The sequence below is a fragment of the Somniosus microcephalus genome, unplaced genomic scaffold (assembly GCF_052327205.1).
Source record: "Somniosus microcephalus isolate GS21.2 unplaced genomic scaffold, FLI_Smic_1.0 unresolved_chr3, whole genome shotgun sequence".
Classification (NCBI taxonomy): Eukaryota; Metazoa; Chordata; class Chondrichthyes; order Squaliformes; family Somniosidae; genus Somniosus; species Somniosus microcephalus.
The window spans coordinates 71,355,475-71,373,328 of NW_028225181.1; the positions used below are offsets into that span (position 1 = coordinate 71,355,475).

A 17,854-nucleotide genomic window follows, 5' to 3' on the forward strand; every position below is an offset into this window, starting at 1 on the left:
ACTCTCAGCGGGGAAATCGGCGCGTTGCATAGAGCGGTTTCTGGGGCACGGGGAATTGTGGGTGCTGCGGCCGCCATTAGTCAGCGGCTGTGGGGAAGAGTTTTATTACAGGCTGACGGAAGGTAGGTCCCTGGCCGCCTGTGTAGGTCTTCTTGTTGCTTCATTGTTGAGGATGTAACTAGTAAAATAGATAAGGGAGAACCAGTGGATGTTGTGTATTTGGACTTTCAGAAGGCTTTCGATAAGGTCCCGCATAAGAGATTAGCGTGTAAAGTTAAGGCACATGGGATTGGGGGCAAGGTATTGACTTGGATAGAGAACTGGTTGGCAGACAGAAAGCAAAGAGTTGGAATAAACGGGTCTTTTTCCGAGTGGCAGGCAGTGACTAGTGGGGTACCGCAGGGATCGGTCCTTGGACCCCATCTATTCACAATATATATTAATGATCTAGACAAGGGAACTAGATGTAATATCTCCAAATTTGCACATGACACAAAGCTGGGTGGGCATGTGTGCTGTGAGGAGGATGCTGAGAAACTACAGGATGATTTGGACAGGTTGGGTGATTGGGCAGAAGCATGGCAGATGCAATATAACGTGGATAAATGTGAGGTTATCCACTTTGGTGGCCGAAACAGGAAGGCAGATTATTTTCTGAATGGCAATAGATTGAGAGAAGGGGAAGTGCAACAAGACCTGGGTGTCCTTGTGCACCAGTCGCTGAAGGTAAGCATGCAGGTGCAGTAGGCGGTTAAGACGGCAAATGGTATGTTGGCCTTCATAGCGAGAGGGTTTGAGTACAGGAACAAAGGTGTCTTGCTGCAGTTGTACAGGGCCTTGGTGAGACCACATCTTGAGTATTGTGTGCAGTATTGGTTGCCTTATCTGAGGAAGGATGTTCTTGCCATGGAAGGAGTTCAGCGAAGATTCACCAGGCTGACACCTGGGATGGCAGGAATGATGTATGAGGAGAGATTGGGACGATTGGGCTTGTACTTGCTGGAGTTTAGAAGAATGAGAGGGGATCTCATTGAAACTTATAACATTCTGACAGGACTAGACAGACTAGATGCAGGAAGGATGTTGCCGATGGTCGGGGAGTCCAGAACCAGGGGTCACAGTCTAAGGATAAGGGGTAGGCCATTTAGGACAGAAATGAGGAGGAATTTCTTCACCCAGAGAGTGGTGGACCTGTGGAATTCTCTACCACAGAAGGCAGTAGAGGCCAATACATTAAATATATTCAAGAAGGAGTTGGATATATTTCTTAAGGTCAAGGGGTATGGGGAGAAAGCAGGTACCGGGTACTGAACTTGGATGATCAGCCATGATCGCATTGAATGGCGGAGCAGGCTCGAGGGGCCGAATGGCCTACTCCTGCTCCTATCTTCTATGTTTCAGTTTGAGCTGGAGTGGAGATGGAGGAGAAGCTGCTAAGTTTAACCCCCAGTACTTCTGAGCCCAGGAGGACCCAACAATTTCCAATGTGAGACTGTCAAGGGAGGTGGATTCTGGGGGAGATTAGGTTGTTAAACAGACACTGTCCATACAATGTAAAAGAGTATTGTTTTAGGAACAAGTATTTCTGTACAGGTTTTTAATCCAGTTTACATATTTTGATTTGTTTTAATTCATTCTTGAGATGTGGGCGTCGCTAGCAAGAGCACCATATATGGCCAATCCCCAGTTTCCTGTTAAGAAGTGGGTGGTGAGTCGCCTTCTTGAACTACTGCAGTCCGTGTGGTGAAGGTATTCCCACAATGTTGTTCGGTAAGGAGTTCCAGGATTATGACCCAGCAACGATGAATATATCTGAGTCAGGATGATGTGTGACTTGGATGTGATGGTGCTCCCATACAACAGCTGCCCTTGTCTTTCTAGGTGGTGGAGGTTGCGGGTTTTGGAGGTTCTATCAAAGTTCTGGTCGAGTTGCAGATGTATAAAGTTCCTTTCCTTCGCCCCTTCCCCCTCCCACCCCCACCTCTCTCTCTCTCTCTCTCTCTCTCTCCTCCCATAGAGGCCAGAGTCTTGTGTAGGCCCAGACCAGGTGGTGGATTCCCTTCCCTGAAGGACATCAGTGAACCAGTTTGGTTTTTATGACAATCCGGCAGCTTTTATGGTCACTTTTTTCTCATGCCGGCCCCACAAATGACCAGATTAATTGAGCTCAATTTCACAACCTGCCTTTGTTTTCTTGTGGATTGTCTCTCACGCTCCCTGTTTTATATTAATTTTACAGGGCACTGGAAGGGGAGGATTTACAGACGGTAAGCTCAAACCAAACATCACGTCAAGATCTGACAGATTCACTTGACTCATCGGATCTGAATATCACCGGCCTCTAAACATGGAAGCAAAAAGCACCGTTAACAGTGGGGAGAAACCGTACATGTGTTCTGTGTGTGGACGAGGCTTCAGCCAATCATCTGGCCTATCGAGACACAAGCACAGTCACACCGGGGAGAGGCCGTTCACCTGCTCTGAGTGTGGGAAGGGATTCACTCAGTCATCCGACCTGCTGAGACACCAGCGTGTTCACACTGGGGAGAGGCCGTTCACCTGCTCCGTGTGTGGGAAGGGATTCACTCAGTCATCCACCCTGCTGACACACCAGCGAGTTCACACTGGGGAGAGGTCATTCACCTGCTCCGTGTGTGGGAAGGGATTCTCTAATTCAACCCACCTGCTGAGACACCAGCGTGTTCACACTGGGAAGAGGCTGTTCACCTGCTCCGTGTGTGGGAAGGGATTCACTCAGTCATCCACCCTGCTGACACACCAGCGAGTTCACACTGGGGAGAGGTCATTCACCTGCTCCGTGTGTGGGAAGGGATTCTCTAATTCATCCCACCTGCTGAATCACCAGCGAGTTCACACTGATGAGAGACCTTTTAAATGCTCGGACTGTGGGAAGTGCTTTAAAGGTTCCGGGAAACTGATACGCCATCAACGTGCTCACACTGGGGAGAGACCGTTCAGGTGCTCTCGCTGCGGGACTGGGTTTAGGCAGTCATCTGACCTCACTGTACACCTGCGCACTCACACTGGGGAGAGGCCGTTCACCTGCTCCATGTGTGGGAAGGGATTCACTCGCTCATCCCACCTGCTGAGACACCAGCGAGTTCACGTGTGACTGCAGGGGTTGGATTCTGTTGTTTTTGCTGCTGTTAATCACATCCAGGACTGAACCATGTTCATTCTGACAGTTGGGGTTTGTTTCTGCTGATAATAACTCTGGGAACTGGGCTGGAGTTTAATATTCTGGATATATGTCAAATAAATCAGCTTTGCTTTAAACACATTGCTGTAGATTTTTGCCTTTCCCACCTGAGTGTTTAGCATCACCTGGCTGGAGCTCAGAAAGGACAATCTGGGGGAGGATCGTATGACGGGAACAGAACTTCAGCATGGACACAGTCCTTCACGGCCACACTGAGAGGAGCAAACGGCACTTTGGTCTTTCTCATCTCTCTTCGCTGACAGCAAAGTCGCCGTGTGGGTAATCTTGAGGCGTGTGAGAAACATGTCCCAGCCGCTCTCTGCCATGGTTCAGACCTCCTAGACATGGAACAGGAGGCTCCTTTATGAATGTTGCCCAGTGCTTTTTTAATGGCCTTATTAACCTGTGTCGCTACTTTTAGTGATTTGTGTATCTGTATCCCTGGATCCCTCTGCTCCTCCAGCCCATTTAGACTCTTAGGGGGAAAGATCGGTGATGCCCCCTTTGGGTCGCTAACGTCATTGGGGCTAAGTATAGCGCCCCGAAAAAGTTAGCGTCCCTGTTCATTAAATTCAGTGGTAGCGCCCCAAGCAGGAGGCGGGGTGCCATTGGAAGCGCTCCCCTCCCTCTTGAAGCGCTACCAGTGAATTTCGCGGTGCCCATCGGCACATAGCACCGCGTCATAGCAGACCTCCCTCCCTGGTTAAAGCGGAGGGGCCTAGCACTGCGCACACGGGGGCCTTGCTGGACCACGGGGGAGCGGGGTGTCGGATCAAGAGGAGCGCCGGGCTGAGCGATCACGGCCAGCACCCCAAAGAAGAAAGGGGAAGGGGGCAGGTGCTGGCAGTTGGCCAAAGTAAAAAGTTGCCACCCGACACCTGCCCTTTAAGTGGTGTCGCCGCGGCTGCAGGAATGAGCTCTGACCCTGTCAGACATATCGTCCAGTGAAAGGTCAGGGGTCGCAACCCAAGGTTGCAGCCAGGGTGCTGCGCATGGCGATGACGTTATTGCCGGTGGTGCAGTGCCGGCTACCGCCGCTGCTAACCTCCCACTGAATATCATGGGAGGCACAAAGGATCCCAATTTCACCCCCTTGTCCAAATAGTGAGTGGCCTCCTTATTCTTCCCACTAAAACACACCACCTCGCACTGACCCAGAGTGAAATTCATTAACACACCACCTCACACTGATCTATAGTGACATTCATTAACACACCACCTCACACTGATTTATAGTGAAATTCATTAACACACCACCTCATACTGATCTATGGTGACATTCATTAACACACCAGCTCACACTGATCTACAGTGAAATTCATTAACACACCACCTCACACTGATCGATAGTGACATTCATTAACACACCACCTCACACTGATTTATAGTGAAATTCATTAACACACCACCTCATACTGATCTATGGTGACATTCATTAACACACCAGCTCACACTGATCTACAGTGAAATTCATTAACACACCACCTCACACTGATCGATAGTGAAATTCATTAACACACCACCTCACACTGATCTACAATGAAATTCATTAACACACGACCTCACACTTTTTTATTCCTTCATGGGATGTGGGCGTCGCTGGCTGGCTAGGCCTGCATTTAGTGCCCATCCCTAATTGCCCTTGAGAAGATGGTGGTGAGCCGCCTTCTTGAACAGCTGCAGTCCATATGGTTTAGGTACACCCACAATGCTGTTAGGAAGGGAGTTCCAGGGTTTTGGCCCAGCGACAGTGAAGGAACGACGATACAGGTCCAAGTCAGGATGGTGTGTGGCTTAGAGGGGATCTTGTAGGTGGTGATGTTCCCATGCGTCTGCTGCCCTTGTCCTTCAAAGTGGTGGAGGTCGCGGGTTTGGAAGGTGCTGTTGAAGGAGCTTTGGCGAGTTGCTGCAGTGCATCTTGTAGATGGTACACACTGCAGCCACAGTGCGCCAGTGGTGGAGGGAGTGAATGTTGAAGGTGGTGGACGGGGTGCCAATCAAGCGGGCTGCTTTATCCTGAATGGTGTCGAGCTTCTTGAGTGTTGTTGGAGCTGCACTCATCCAGGCAAGTGGAGAGTATTCCATCACACTCCTGACTTGTGTCTTGTAGATGGTGGAAAGGCTTTGGGGAGTCAGGAGGTGAGACACTCGCCGCAGAATTCCCAGCCTCTGGCCTGCTTTTGTAGCCACAGTATTTATGTGGCTGGTTCAGTTCAGTTTCTGATCAATGGTAACCCCCAGGATGTTGATACTGGGGGATTCAGCGATGGTAATGCTATTGAATGTCAAGGGGAGATGGATAGAGTCTCGCTTGTTGGAGATGGTCATTGCCTGGCACTTGTGTGGTGCAAATGTTACTTGCCACTTGTCAGCCCAAGTCTGAATGTTGTCCAGGTCTTGCTGCATATGGACACGGACTGCGTCAGTATCTGACGAGACTCGAATGGTGCTGAACAGTGTGCAATCATCAGCGAACATCCCCACTTCTGACCTTATGATGGAGGGAAGGTCATTGATGAAACAGCTGAAGATGGTTGGGCCTAGGACACTGCCCTGAGGAACTCCTGCAGTGATGTCATGTGATTGAGATGAATGACCTCCAACAACCACAGCCAACTTCCTTTGTGCTAGGTATGATTCCAACCAATGGAGAGTTTTCCCCTTGATTCCCATTGACTTCAGTTTTGCTAGTGCTCCTTGATGCCACACTCGATCAAATGCTGCCTTGATGTCAAGGGCAGTCACTCTCACCTCACCTCTTGAGTTCAGCTCTTTTGTCCATGTTTGGACCAAGGTTGTAATGAGGTCAGGAGCTGAGTGGCCCTGGCGGAACCCAAACTGGGCGTCAGTTAGCAGGTTATTGCTGAGTAAGTGCCGCTTGATAGCACTGTCGACGACACCTTCCATCACTTTGCTGATGATTGAGAGTAGACCGATGGGATGGTAATTGGCCGGGTCGGATTTGTCCTGCTTTTTGTAGACAGGACATACTTGGGCAATTTTCCACATTGCCGGGTAGATGCCAGTGTTGTAGCTGTACCGAAACAGCTTGGCTAGGGGCGCAGCTAGTTCTGGAGCACAAGTCTTCAGTACTATTGCCGGAATGTTGTCAGGGCCCATAGCCTTTGCAGTATCCAGTGTCTTCAGCCGTTTCTTGACATCACGTGGAGTGAATTGAATGGGCTGAAGACTGGCATCTGTGATGCTGGGGACCTCAGGAGGAGGCCGAGATGGATCATCCACTCGGCACTTCTGGCTGAAGATAGTTGCAAATGCTTCAGCCTTGTCTTTTGCACTCACGTGCTGGGCTCCACCATCATTGAGGATGGGGATATTTTTGGAGCCTCCTCCTCCTGTTAACTGTTTAATTGTCCACCACCACTCACGACTGGATGTGGCAGGACTGCAGAGCTTTGATTTGATCCGATGGTTGTGAGATCGCTTAGCTCTGTCTATCGCATGTTGCTTCCGTTGTTTGGCATGCAAGTAGTCCTGTGTTGTAGCCTCATCAGGTTGACACCTCATTTTTTCAGTATGCCTGGTGCTGTTCCCAGTATGCTCTCCTGCACTCTTCGTTAAACCAGGGTTGATCTCCTGGCTTGATGGTAATGGTAGAGTGAGGGATATGCCGGGCCATTAGGTTACAGATTGTGGTTGAATACAATTCTGCTGCTGCTGATGGCCCACAGCGCCTCATGAATGCCCAGTTTTGAGTTGCCAGATCTGTTCGAAATCTGTCCCATTTAGCACGGTGGAGTGTATCCTCAACATGAAGCCGGGACTTCGTCTCCACAAGGACTGTGCGGTGGTCACTTCCACCAATGCTGTCATGGATAGATGCATCTGCAACAGGTAGACTGATGAGGACGAGATCAAGTAGGTTTTTCCCTCTTGTTGGTTCCCTCACCACCTGTCGCAGACCCAGCCTGGCAGCTATGTCCTTTAGGACTCGGCCAGCTCGGTCAGTTGTGTTGCTGCCGAACCACTCTTTGTGATGGACATTGAAGTCCCCCACCCAGAGGACATTTTGTGCCCTTGCTACTCTGTGCTTCTTCCAATTGGTGTTCAACATGAAGGAGTACTGATTCATCAGCTGAGGGAGGGTGGTAGGTGGTAATTAGCAGGAGGTTTCCTTGCCCATGTTTGACTTGATGCCATGAGACCTCATGGGCTCCTGAGTCAATGTTGAGGACTCCCAGGGCTACTCCCCCCCGACTGTTAATCACATCCAGGACTGAACGTTGTTGATTCTGACAGTTGTTTTTTTTTTCTGCTGATAATAACCCCTATTACTGGGCTGGAGTTTAATATTCTAGATATATAGCTGATTGAGTTGTCGGGGCTGCGGTGTTCATTTAAGAATCGCTGGCTGATCTTTCCCCTTAAATTCTGATGAGAGTCCCTGAAATAAAAGAGTAGATTGCCTTTCAAAAGCTAGGCTTTATTAACCTTAAAAAACCAGCAAGTACATGTTGAGCACCCAGTCTCAACCAAACTGTAGAGAACTGAATTTAAGATGGCCACCACAGGTCACATGGAATCAACTAACCAATAAGTTTACAGCATATATCTCAAGGCAGGAAAACAGGCAACCAATTACAATGCTTCTTATAAAACAAGAATAATCACCACAGTCCCTGAATTATTTTAAAATAAAATTATGAACTTTTACTTCAATCCTAAATTGATATTTGGTACAAAAGCTACAATTCATTGTCTGAAAGATTACACTGATTAACATCTCCAATTAGAAAGTGCTGATTAATCCTTGCTGACAATTCTTACTGACTTGCACATTACACACAGTGGCACCTCCATTATCCACCAGAAAGAAGGGGAATGGGAATCGGTGGAGAATCGAGAGTCCCCAAGTGTTGCCTCCACTGTCTGGTACAGCAATCCCCTCGGCACGGGAATAGAGACAAGTCCAGTTATTGTGACGGGATGAGTTAAAGGTATTTACTCAGACGGGCGGAAGGTGGGAAATGGTGTTCCACGGGGATTGGTGCTGGGACCACTGTTGTTCATCATTTACATAAATGATTGGGACTTGGGAATCAGAAGTACAATTTCAAAATTTGCAGATGACACTAAATTGGGGATGTAGTTAATACTGAGGAAGACTGCGATAGCATCCTTGTAGAATTATTCAGTTGTGTTCAATAAATAGCACCATTTTTTAAGTTGCTTTGACTGATCACATCACTATATACTTATGTAAAAAACAGAAATCCTTAACAGCTCCCAATTTCAGAATTGTCATTCAAACTCAACTTCTTCCAAGTACAATCTAACATTTCAAACATTGTAATGGATGTAGGTGAGATATTAGGACTGTTGTTTAACACAATCCAAACACAGTGATACACAGACAGATGGGCAGGTGTAGCTTCACAGTGAATCCTTTCAAGCCTCACTAAAAAGTGGCAGACTGGCAATCCATTGTTCACTAATGGAGTTGTGATCTTTGTAAATTAAGAAAGGAAATGCATGGAAATGTGTCAAAGAGTTGATTAACAGAGTGAGGCATCATCTCCCTTTGATTTCTATTTCTGACACCAGGCAACAGAAAAAGGTCATTACAACACGACATAAACAGACTCTTCAGGTGTGAGACATCAGACTTCAGAACAACACGTCTGCCAGCTCTGGCCACAAACCTCAGTACAGTCAACCTTTCAGCAGCTGCAGCCCTGATTAAATAACTAGTAGTTTAACATGTCTAGTAGAACTTGTGTATCAAAATAGAAGAAATATATTTGTGACACACACGCAATTAATAATTCAATCACAATGTGATTGTGAGGATCGATTATTGCCTCTTCATACCTTCCGTGCCCACCGGTCGAGGAAGGTATCAAGTGAACCGGTGGACACCGCCTGCTCCCTCTCCAGGGCCACCCAGGCAGGGACAAGACCGCGAGAGAGAGGCAGGCAACCAGAGTGACCCCCCATGGGCCCCGCCCATCCTGGACCTACAAATTGCTGTTTTCACCAGGCCCAAGAGCAGGTCCAGGAGAAGATCCTCCCACTTACCCACCCCCCTCCGCACCAGGTGGGCAAAGATTAGGAGTGTGGGGCTAAAGTGCAACCAAGAGTTGAGGAGCAGCCCCTTCAGGGAACTACACAGGGGCTGCAAACTCTCACACTGAATATATACACGGCCCGTGGACTCCTCTAGGCCCCAGAAAACACATCTGGCCTTGGAGTCCGGAAAGGAGCTTCAAAACTGTTGCACACGACAGCTCCCTGCAACAGTCTCCACCCCAGATCCCCAATGGTGCTGGGAAGGACCCTCGCAAAGAGAGCCCTCCATTGGGGACCCTCACCTCCGTCAGACAGCACGATGACCCGCCAGTCTGATTGAGATTGGACAATAAACAAAATTAATCAATAAATGACACAGAAACTCGAGTCCCCGGGTCCTCAGCCCTGGTGTGAAGTACGCTGGCCACCAATTTTCCGTTACTAACTCGCACCTCAGGCCCCGCCCAGTCTGGTTTAAATACTAAATGTTTTCTAACTCGGGTTCAGCCCTGTCATTGTGAGGGAAACAAGGCCTCATTTATTGGTGTGTCCCACCCGAGCGGCTGTTAATGGCTTTAATAAACTGCCAGCAAGGTTTTTTTTAAAGGTGGAAAGAGGTGAAAAACGCCACTAGCGATGCCTCAAAACTCACAGACAGAGAAATCCACTTCATCAGCGCCCCTGCCACAGGACTCAATATCCACCCCCTCCACCACTGGTGCACTGTGTCTGCAGTATGTACGGTCTACAAGATGACCATGGTCAGGCCGAGTGGAGTCAAGGGCCAGGCAACAGAATGGATGGAAAGATCGCAACAAACTTCCCTTAACTCCAACCCTCTGATTTCTGTTTTGTAGCCATCTTTCCATCCATTCTGCTGCCTGGCCCTTCACTCCACACGGCCTGACCTGGGTCATCTTGTAGATCTTACATACGGTTTATGGATAGCAAGCTGGTCACAAAACAGAAATCAGAGAGTAGGGGTTGGGAGCAGCTACTCAGACTGGCAAAAGGTGGGAAGTGGTGTTCCACAGGGATCGGAGCTGGGATCACTGTTGTTCACCATTTACAGAAACGATTTGGACTCGGGAATCAGCACAATTTCAAAATTTGTCGATGACACCAAATTGGGAGGTAGAGTTAATCCTGAGGAAGACAAAATGCAAGAAGATATTAATAAATTTCAGAATGGGCGTGTAATTGGCAAATTAATTTCACTGTAGCTCAGTGTGAGGTGGTGTGTTAATGAATTTCACTATAGATCAGTGTGAGGTGGTGTGTTAATGAATTTCACTGTAGATCAGTGTGAGGGGGTGTGTTTTGGTGGGAAGAATAAGGAGGCCACTCACTACTTGGACAAGGGGGTGAAATTGGGTTGCTTTGTGCCTCCCGCGAAATTCAGCGGGAGGTTAGCGGCGGAGCTAGTCAGTAGCTCCCCATGGCACTGCACCGCCGGCAATGACGTCATCGCCACGAGCAGCACCCCGGCTGCAAACTTGAGTTGCGACTCCTGACCTATCGCCGGACGATATGACTGACAGAGTCAGGGGTCGTTCCTGCAGCCGCGGCGACGCCACTTAAAGGGCAGGTGTCGGGCGGCAACTTTTTATTTTGGCCGACTGCCAGCACCTGCCCCCTTCCCCTTTCTTCTTCGGGGTGTCGGCCGTGATCGCACAGCCCGGCGCTCCTCTTGATCCGACACCCCACTCCCCGATGGTCCTGCAGAGCCCCAGTGTGCGCAGTGCTAGGCCCCTCCCCTTTAATCAGGGAGGGAGGTCTGCTATGACACGGTGCTTTGTGCCGATGGGCGTGGCACTTTTACACGAAGAGCCGTGAAATTCACTGGTAGCGCCTCAAGACGGAAGGGAGCGCTTCCAGTAGCACCCTGCCTCCTGCTTGGGGCGCTACCGCTGAATTTAATGCGCAGGGGCGCTAACTTTTTCAGGGCGCTAAAATTAGCCGTGGTGACGTTAGCGACCCAAAGGGGGCGCCACCGAATTTCCCCCTAAGAGTCTAAATGGGCTGGAGGAGCAGAGGGTTCCAGGGATACAGATACACAAATCACTAAAAGTAGCAACACAGGTTAATAAGGCCATTAAAAAAAAAGCACTGGGGTACATTCCTAAAGGAGCCTTCTGTTCCGTGCCAAGGAGCTCTGAACCATGGCAGAGAGCGGCTGGGACAAGTTTCTCACACGCCTCGAGATCAACCCGCACGGCAACTTTGCTGTCAGTGAAGAGAGACAAGAAAGACCAAAGTGCCGTTTGCCCCTCTCAGTGTGGCCTTGAAGGACTGTGTCCAGGCTGGAGTTCTGTTCCCACCGTACGATCCTCTCCCAGATTGTCCTTTCTGAGCTCCAGCCAGGTGATGCTAAACACTCAGGTGGGAAAAACAAAAATCTACAACAATGTGTTTAAAACAAAGTTGATTTATTTGACATCTATCCAGAATATTACACTCCAGCCCAGTTCCCGGAGTTAATAACATCAGCAGAAACAATCCCAAACTGTCAGAATTAACATGGTTCAGTCCTGGATGTGATTAACAGCAGCAACAACAACAGAATCCAACCCCTGCAGTCACTTGTGAACTTGCTGGTGTCTCAGCAGGTTGGATGAATTTGTGAATCCCTTCCCACACACAGAGCAGGTGAACGGCCTCTCCCCAGTGTGAACTCGCTGGTGTCTCAGCAGGTGGGATGACTGAGTGAATCCCTTCCCACACATGGAGCAGGTGAACGGCTTCTCCCCAGTGTGAGTGTGCTGGTGGACAGTCAGCGCAGATGACTGCCTGAACCCAGTCCCGCAGTGAGAGCACCTGAATGGCATCTCCCCAGTGTGAGTGCGCTGGTGTACAATGAGCTCAGATGATCGCCTGAACTCAGTCCCGCAGTGAGAGCAGGTGAATTGTCTCTCCCCAGTGTGAACACGTTGATGGCGTATCAGTTCCCCGGAACCTTTATAACACTTCCCACAGTCCGAACAGTTAAAAGGTCTCTCCTCAGTGTGAACTCGCTGGTGATTCAGCAGGGTGGATGAATCAGTGAATCCCTTACCACACTCTAAGCAGGTGAACGGCCTCTCCCCGGTGTGAACACGCTGGTGTATCAGCAGGTTGGATGAATTAGTGAATCCCTTCCCACACTCAGAGCAGGTGAACGGCCTCTCCCCGGTGTGAATGCGCTTGTGTCTCGATAGGCCAGAGGTTTGGCTGAAGCCTCGTCCACACACAGAACACGTGTACGGTTTCTCCCCGCTGTGAACGGTGCTCTTTGCTTCCATGTTCAGAGGCCGGTGATATTCAGATCCGATGAGTCAAGTGAATCTGTCAGATCTTGAAGTGAGGTTTGGTTTGAGCTTACCATCTGTAAATCCTCCCCTTCCAGTGTCCTGTAAAATTAATTTAAAACAGGGAGTGTGAGAGACAACCCACAAAGGTAGGTTGTGAAATTGAGCTCAGTGAATCTGGTCATTTGGTGGGCCGGCACTAGAAAAAAGTGACCATGAAAGCTGCCGGATTGTCATAAAAACCCAACTGGTTCACTAATGTCCTGCAGAGAAGGGAATCCACCACCTGGTCTGGGCCTACACAAGACTCTGGCCTCTATGGGAGGAGAGAGGTGGGAGGGGGAGGGGGCGAAGGAAAGGAACTTTATACATCTGCAACTCGACCAGAACTTTGATAGAACCTCCAAAACCCGCAACCTCCACCACCTAGAAGGACAAGGGCTGCTGTTGTATGGGAGCACCATCACATCCAAGTTCCCCTCCAAGTCACACATCATCCTGACTCAGATATATTCATCGTTACTGGGTTAAAATCCTGGAACTCCTCACCGAACAACATTGTGGGAATACCTTCACCACACGGACTGCAGTAGTTCAAGAAGGCGACTCACCACCCCCTTCTCAACGGGAAACTGGGGATTGGCAATATTTGCTGCTTTTGCGAGCGACACCCACATCCCAAGAATGAATTAAAACAAATCTGCAGATGTAAACTGGATTAAAAGCCTGTACAGAAATACTTGTTCCTAAAACAATACTCTTTTACATTGTACGGGCAGTGTCTGTTTAACAACCTAATCTCCCCTAGAATCCACCTCCCTTGACAGTCTCACATTGGAAATTGTTGGGTCCTCCTGGGCTCAGAAGTACTGGGGGTTAAACCCAACAGCTTCTCCTCCATCTCCACTCCAGTTCAAACTGAAGCATAGAAACATACAAACATAGAAGATAGGAGCAGGAGTAGGCTATTCGGCCCCTCTAGCCTGCTCCGCCATTCAATGCGATCATGGCTGATCATCAAAATTCAGTAACCGGTCCCTACTTTCTCCCCACACCCCTTGATCCCTTTAGCCTTAAGAAATATATCCAACTCCTTCTTGAATATATTTAATGTATTGGCCTCTGCTGCCTTCTGTGGGAGAGAATTCCACAGGTTCACCACTCTCTGGGTGAAGAAATTCCTCCTAATTTCTGTCCTAAATGGCTTACCCCGTATCCTTAGACTGTGACCACTGATTCTGGACTCCCCGACCATCGGGAACATCCTTCCTGCATCTAGTCTGTCCAGTCCTGTCAGAATTTTATAAGTTTCAATGAGACCCCCTCTCATTCTTCTAAACTCCAGTGAGTACAAGCCCAATCCTCCCAATCTCTCCTCATACGTCATTCCTGCCATCCCAGGTATCAGCCTGGTGACTCTTCGTTGAACTACTTCCCCGGCAAGAACATCCTTCCTCAAATAAGGCGACCAAAACTGCGCACAATACTCACGATGTGGTCTCGCCAAGGCCCTGTACAACTGCAGCAAGACATCCTTGTTCCTGTGCTCAAACCCTCTCGCTACGAAGGCCAACATACCATTTGCCTTCTTAACCGCCTGCTGCACCTGCATGCTTACCTTCAGCGACTGGTGCACAAGGACACCCAGGTCTCGTTGCACTTCCCCTTCTCCCAATCTATTGCCATTCAGATAATAATCTGCCTTCCCGTTTTTGCCATCAAAGTGGATAACCTCGCATTTATCCACATTATACTGCATCTGCCATGCTTCTGCCTAATCACCCAACCTGTCCAAATCATACTGGAGTTTTTCGGCATCCTCCTCACACACGCCCACCCTGCTTTGTGTCGTCTGCAAACTTGGAGATGTTACATCTAGTTCCCTCGTCTAGATCATTTATATATATTGTGAATAGCTGGGGTCCTAGGACCGATCCCTGCAGTACCCCACTAGTCACTGCCTGCCACTCGGAAAAAAACTCGTTTATTCCAACTCTTTGCTTCCTGTCTGCCAACCAGTTCTCTATCCAATCCCATGTGCCTTAACTTTACACGCTAATCTCTTATACGGTACCTTATCGAAAGCCTTCAGAAAGTCCAAATACACCACATCCACTGGTTCTCCCTTATCTATTCTACCAGTTACATCCTCAAAAAATTCCAGTAGATTAGTCAAGCATGATTTACCTTTTGTAAATCCATGTTCACTTTGTCCGATCCTGTCACTGTTTTCCAAGTGCTCTGCTATTACATCTTTTATAATGGACTCTAGCATTTTCCCCACTACCGATATAATTCCCCGTTTTCTCTCTACCACCTTTTTTGAATAGTGGGGTATTATTAGCAACCCTCCAACCCATGGGAACTGTTCCAGAGTCTATTGAATTTTGGAAGATGACCAGCAATGCATCTACTATTTCTAGGGCCACTTCCTTAAGTACCCTAGGATGTCGATTATCAGGCCCTGGGGATTTATCGGCCTTCAATCCCATCAACTTCCCTAACACCATTTCCCTACAAATACTGATTTCTTTCAGTTCCTCCCTCTCATTAGACCCGATGTTCCCCGACATCTCTGGGAGGTTATTTGTGTCCTCCTTTGTGAAGACAGAACCAAAGAATGTATTTAATTGGCCTCCCATTTCTTTGTTCCCCATTCTAAATTCCCCTGATTCTGACTGCAAGGGACCTATGCTTGACTTCACCAATCTTTTTCTCTTCACATATCTACAGTTAGTTTTTATGTTCCCTGAAAGCTTACTCTCATACTCTATTTCCCCCCTCTTAATTAATCCCTTTGTCCACCTTTGCTGAATCCTAAACTGCTCCCAATCCTCAGGTTTACTACTTTTTCTGGCCAATTTATATGTCCTCTCCTTGGATCTTATGCTATCCCTAATTTCCCTTGTTAGCCACGGTTGAGTCACATTTTTTGTTTTATTTTTATGCCAAACAGGGATGAACAAATTCTGTAGTTCATCCATGCGATCTTTGAATGTTTGCCATTGCCTATCCACCATCAAGCCTTTGAGTAACATTCCCCAATCAATCCAACCCAACTCGCGCCTAATACCATCGTAGTTTCCTTTATTTAAATTCAGGACCCTAGTCTCTGAGTCAACTACTTCACTCTCCATCTTAATGAAAATTACTATCATATTATGATCGCTCTGACCGAAGGGGCCTCGCACAAGATTGCAAATTAATCCTTTCTCATTACATAATACCCAGTCTAAGATGGCCTGATCTCTAGTTGGTTTCTCGACATATTGGTCCAGGAAACCATCCCATAAACACTCCAGGAATTCCTCCTCCACAGTATGGTTACTAATTTGGTTAGCCCAATCTATATGTAGATTAAAGTCACCCATGATAACTGCTGTGCCCTTATTGCACGCATCTCTAATTTCCCATTTAATGCCATCCCCAACCTCCGCATTACTGTTTGGAGGTCTGTATAACACTCCCACTAACGTTTTCTGCCCCTTGGTATTTCTCATCTCTACCCATACAGATTCCACATCATCAGAGCTAATATCCTTCCTTTCAATTGTGTTAATCTCCTCTTTAAAAAGCAATGCTACCCCACCTCCTTTTCCTTTTTGCCTATCTTTCCTGAATATTGAATACCCCTGGATGTTAAGTTCCCAGCCTTGGTCACCTTGGAGCCATGTTTCCGGAATCCCAATCATATCATATCCGTTTACCTCTATTTGCGCAACTAATTCATCCACCTTATTACGAATGCTCTTCGCATTAAGACACAAGGCCTTCAGGCTTGTTTTTTTAACACTCTTACACCTTTTAGAATTATTATTTACTGTGGCTATGTTTGATTTAAACCCATGATTTCTCTGACCGCCACCTTTGTTTTTCTCCTTCCTGTCTTTTGCTTCTTTCCTTGTTTCCCTTTCCTCTGTCTCCCTGCTCAGGTTCCCTACCCTCTGCCATTTTAGTTTAAACCCTCCCCCAGAGCACTAGCAAACACTTCCCCATGGACATCGGTCCCGGTCCTGCCCAGGTGCAGACCGTCCGGTTTGTACTAGCCCCACCTCCCCCAGAACCGGTTCCAATGTCCCAGGAATTTGAATCCCTCCCCCTTGCACCATTCCTCTAGCCACGTAGTCATCTGAAATATCCTTCTATTTCTACTCTGACTAGCACGTGGCACTGGTAGCAATCCTGAGATTACTACCTTGGAGGTCCTATTTTTTAATTTACCTCCTAACCCCCTATATTCAGCTTTTAGGACATCATCCTATTTTTTTACCTCTATCATTGGTACCTATATACACCACGACAATTGGCTGTTCACCCTCCCCTTCCAAAATGTTCTGCAGCCGCTCTGAGACATCCTTGATCCTTGCACCAGGAAGGCAACATACCATCCTGGAGTCACGTTTGCGGCCGCAGAAACGCCTATCTATTCCCCTTACAATAGAATCCATTATTACTATAGCTCTCCCACTCTTTTTCCTCCCGTCCTGTGCAGCAGAACCACCCATGGTGCCAGGAAATTGGCTGCTGCTGCCTTCCCCTGATAAGCCATCCTCTGCAACAATATCCAAAGTGGTATATCTTTTTGAGAGGGGGATGCCCACAGGGGACCCCTGCACTACCTGCCTGCGCCTACTACTCTGCCTGGTGGTCACCCATTCTCTTCCTGCCTGTGCAGCCTTTACCTGCGGTGTGACCAACTCCCTAAACGTGCTATCCACGATGTCCTCAGCATCGCGAATGCTCCAGTATGTATCCACTCGCAGCTCCTGCGCCACAATGCGGTCTGTCAGTAGCTGCAGCTGGATACACTTCCCGCACACATGGTTATCAGGGACACAGGAAGTGTCAAAAGAACTACAGACACCCAATAAACTCTGCCACCTCGCTCTTTATATCACCGCCGCCGCTCCTCACAGGTCCGCTGCTGTGGGGCCTACCTGCTCCACCACCTCGCTTTATATCACCACCGCCGCTCCTCACAGGTCTGCCGCCGCCACCACTGTGGGGCCTACCTGTGCCTCGGATAAGATACATAGAAGATAGGAGCAGGAGTTGGCCATTCGGCCCCTCGAATACTTGAAGGAAAGAAATTTGCAGGGTTACGGGGAAAGAGCGGGGAGTGGGACTCACTTAAGTGGTCTTGCAGAGAGCTGGCACGGGCTCGACTGGCCGAATGGACTCCTTCTGTGCTGTAACCATTCTATGATTCTATAAAATATTAGAAAGTTTGTTCCACAGAAGCACGGGGTTTATCTGCTTTTATTGATGAACTTAAAAAGTCTCTATTAAAACCTGAGCCAGTGTGTTGTGAGCTAAAGAG

At 48.3% G+C, this 17,854-nt stretch overlaps 1 pseudogene; it reads left to right on the forward strand.

The window, feature by feature from the left end:
• The window catches only part of LOC147091950 (uncharacterized), an 85,820-nt pseudogene that overhangs the window by 11,658 nt on the left and 56,308 nt on the right, over positions 1-17,854 (forward strand).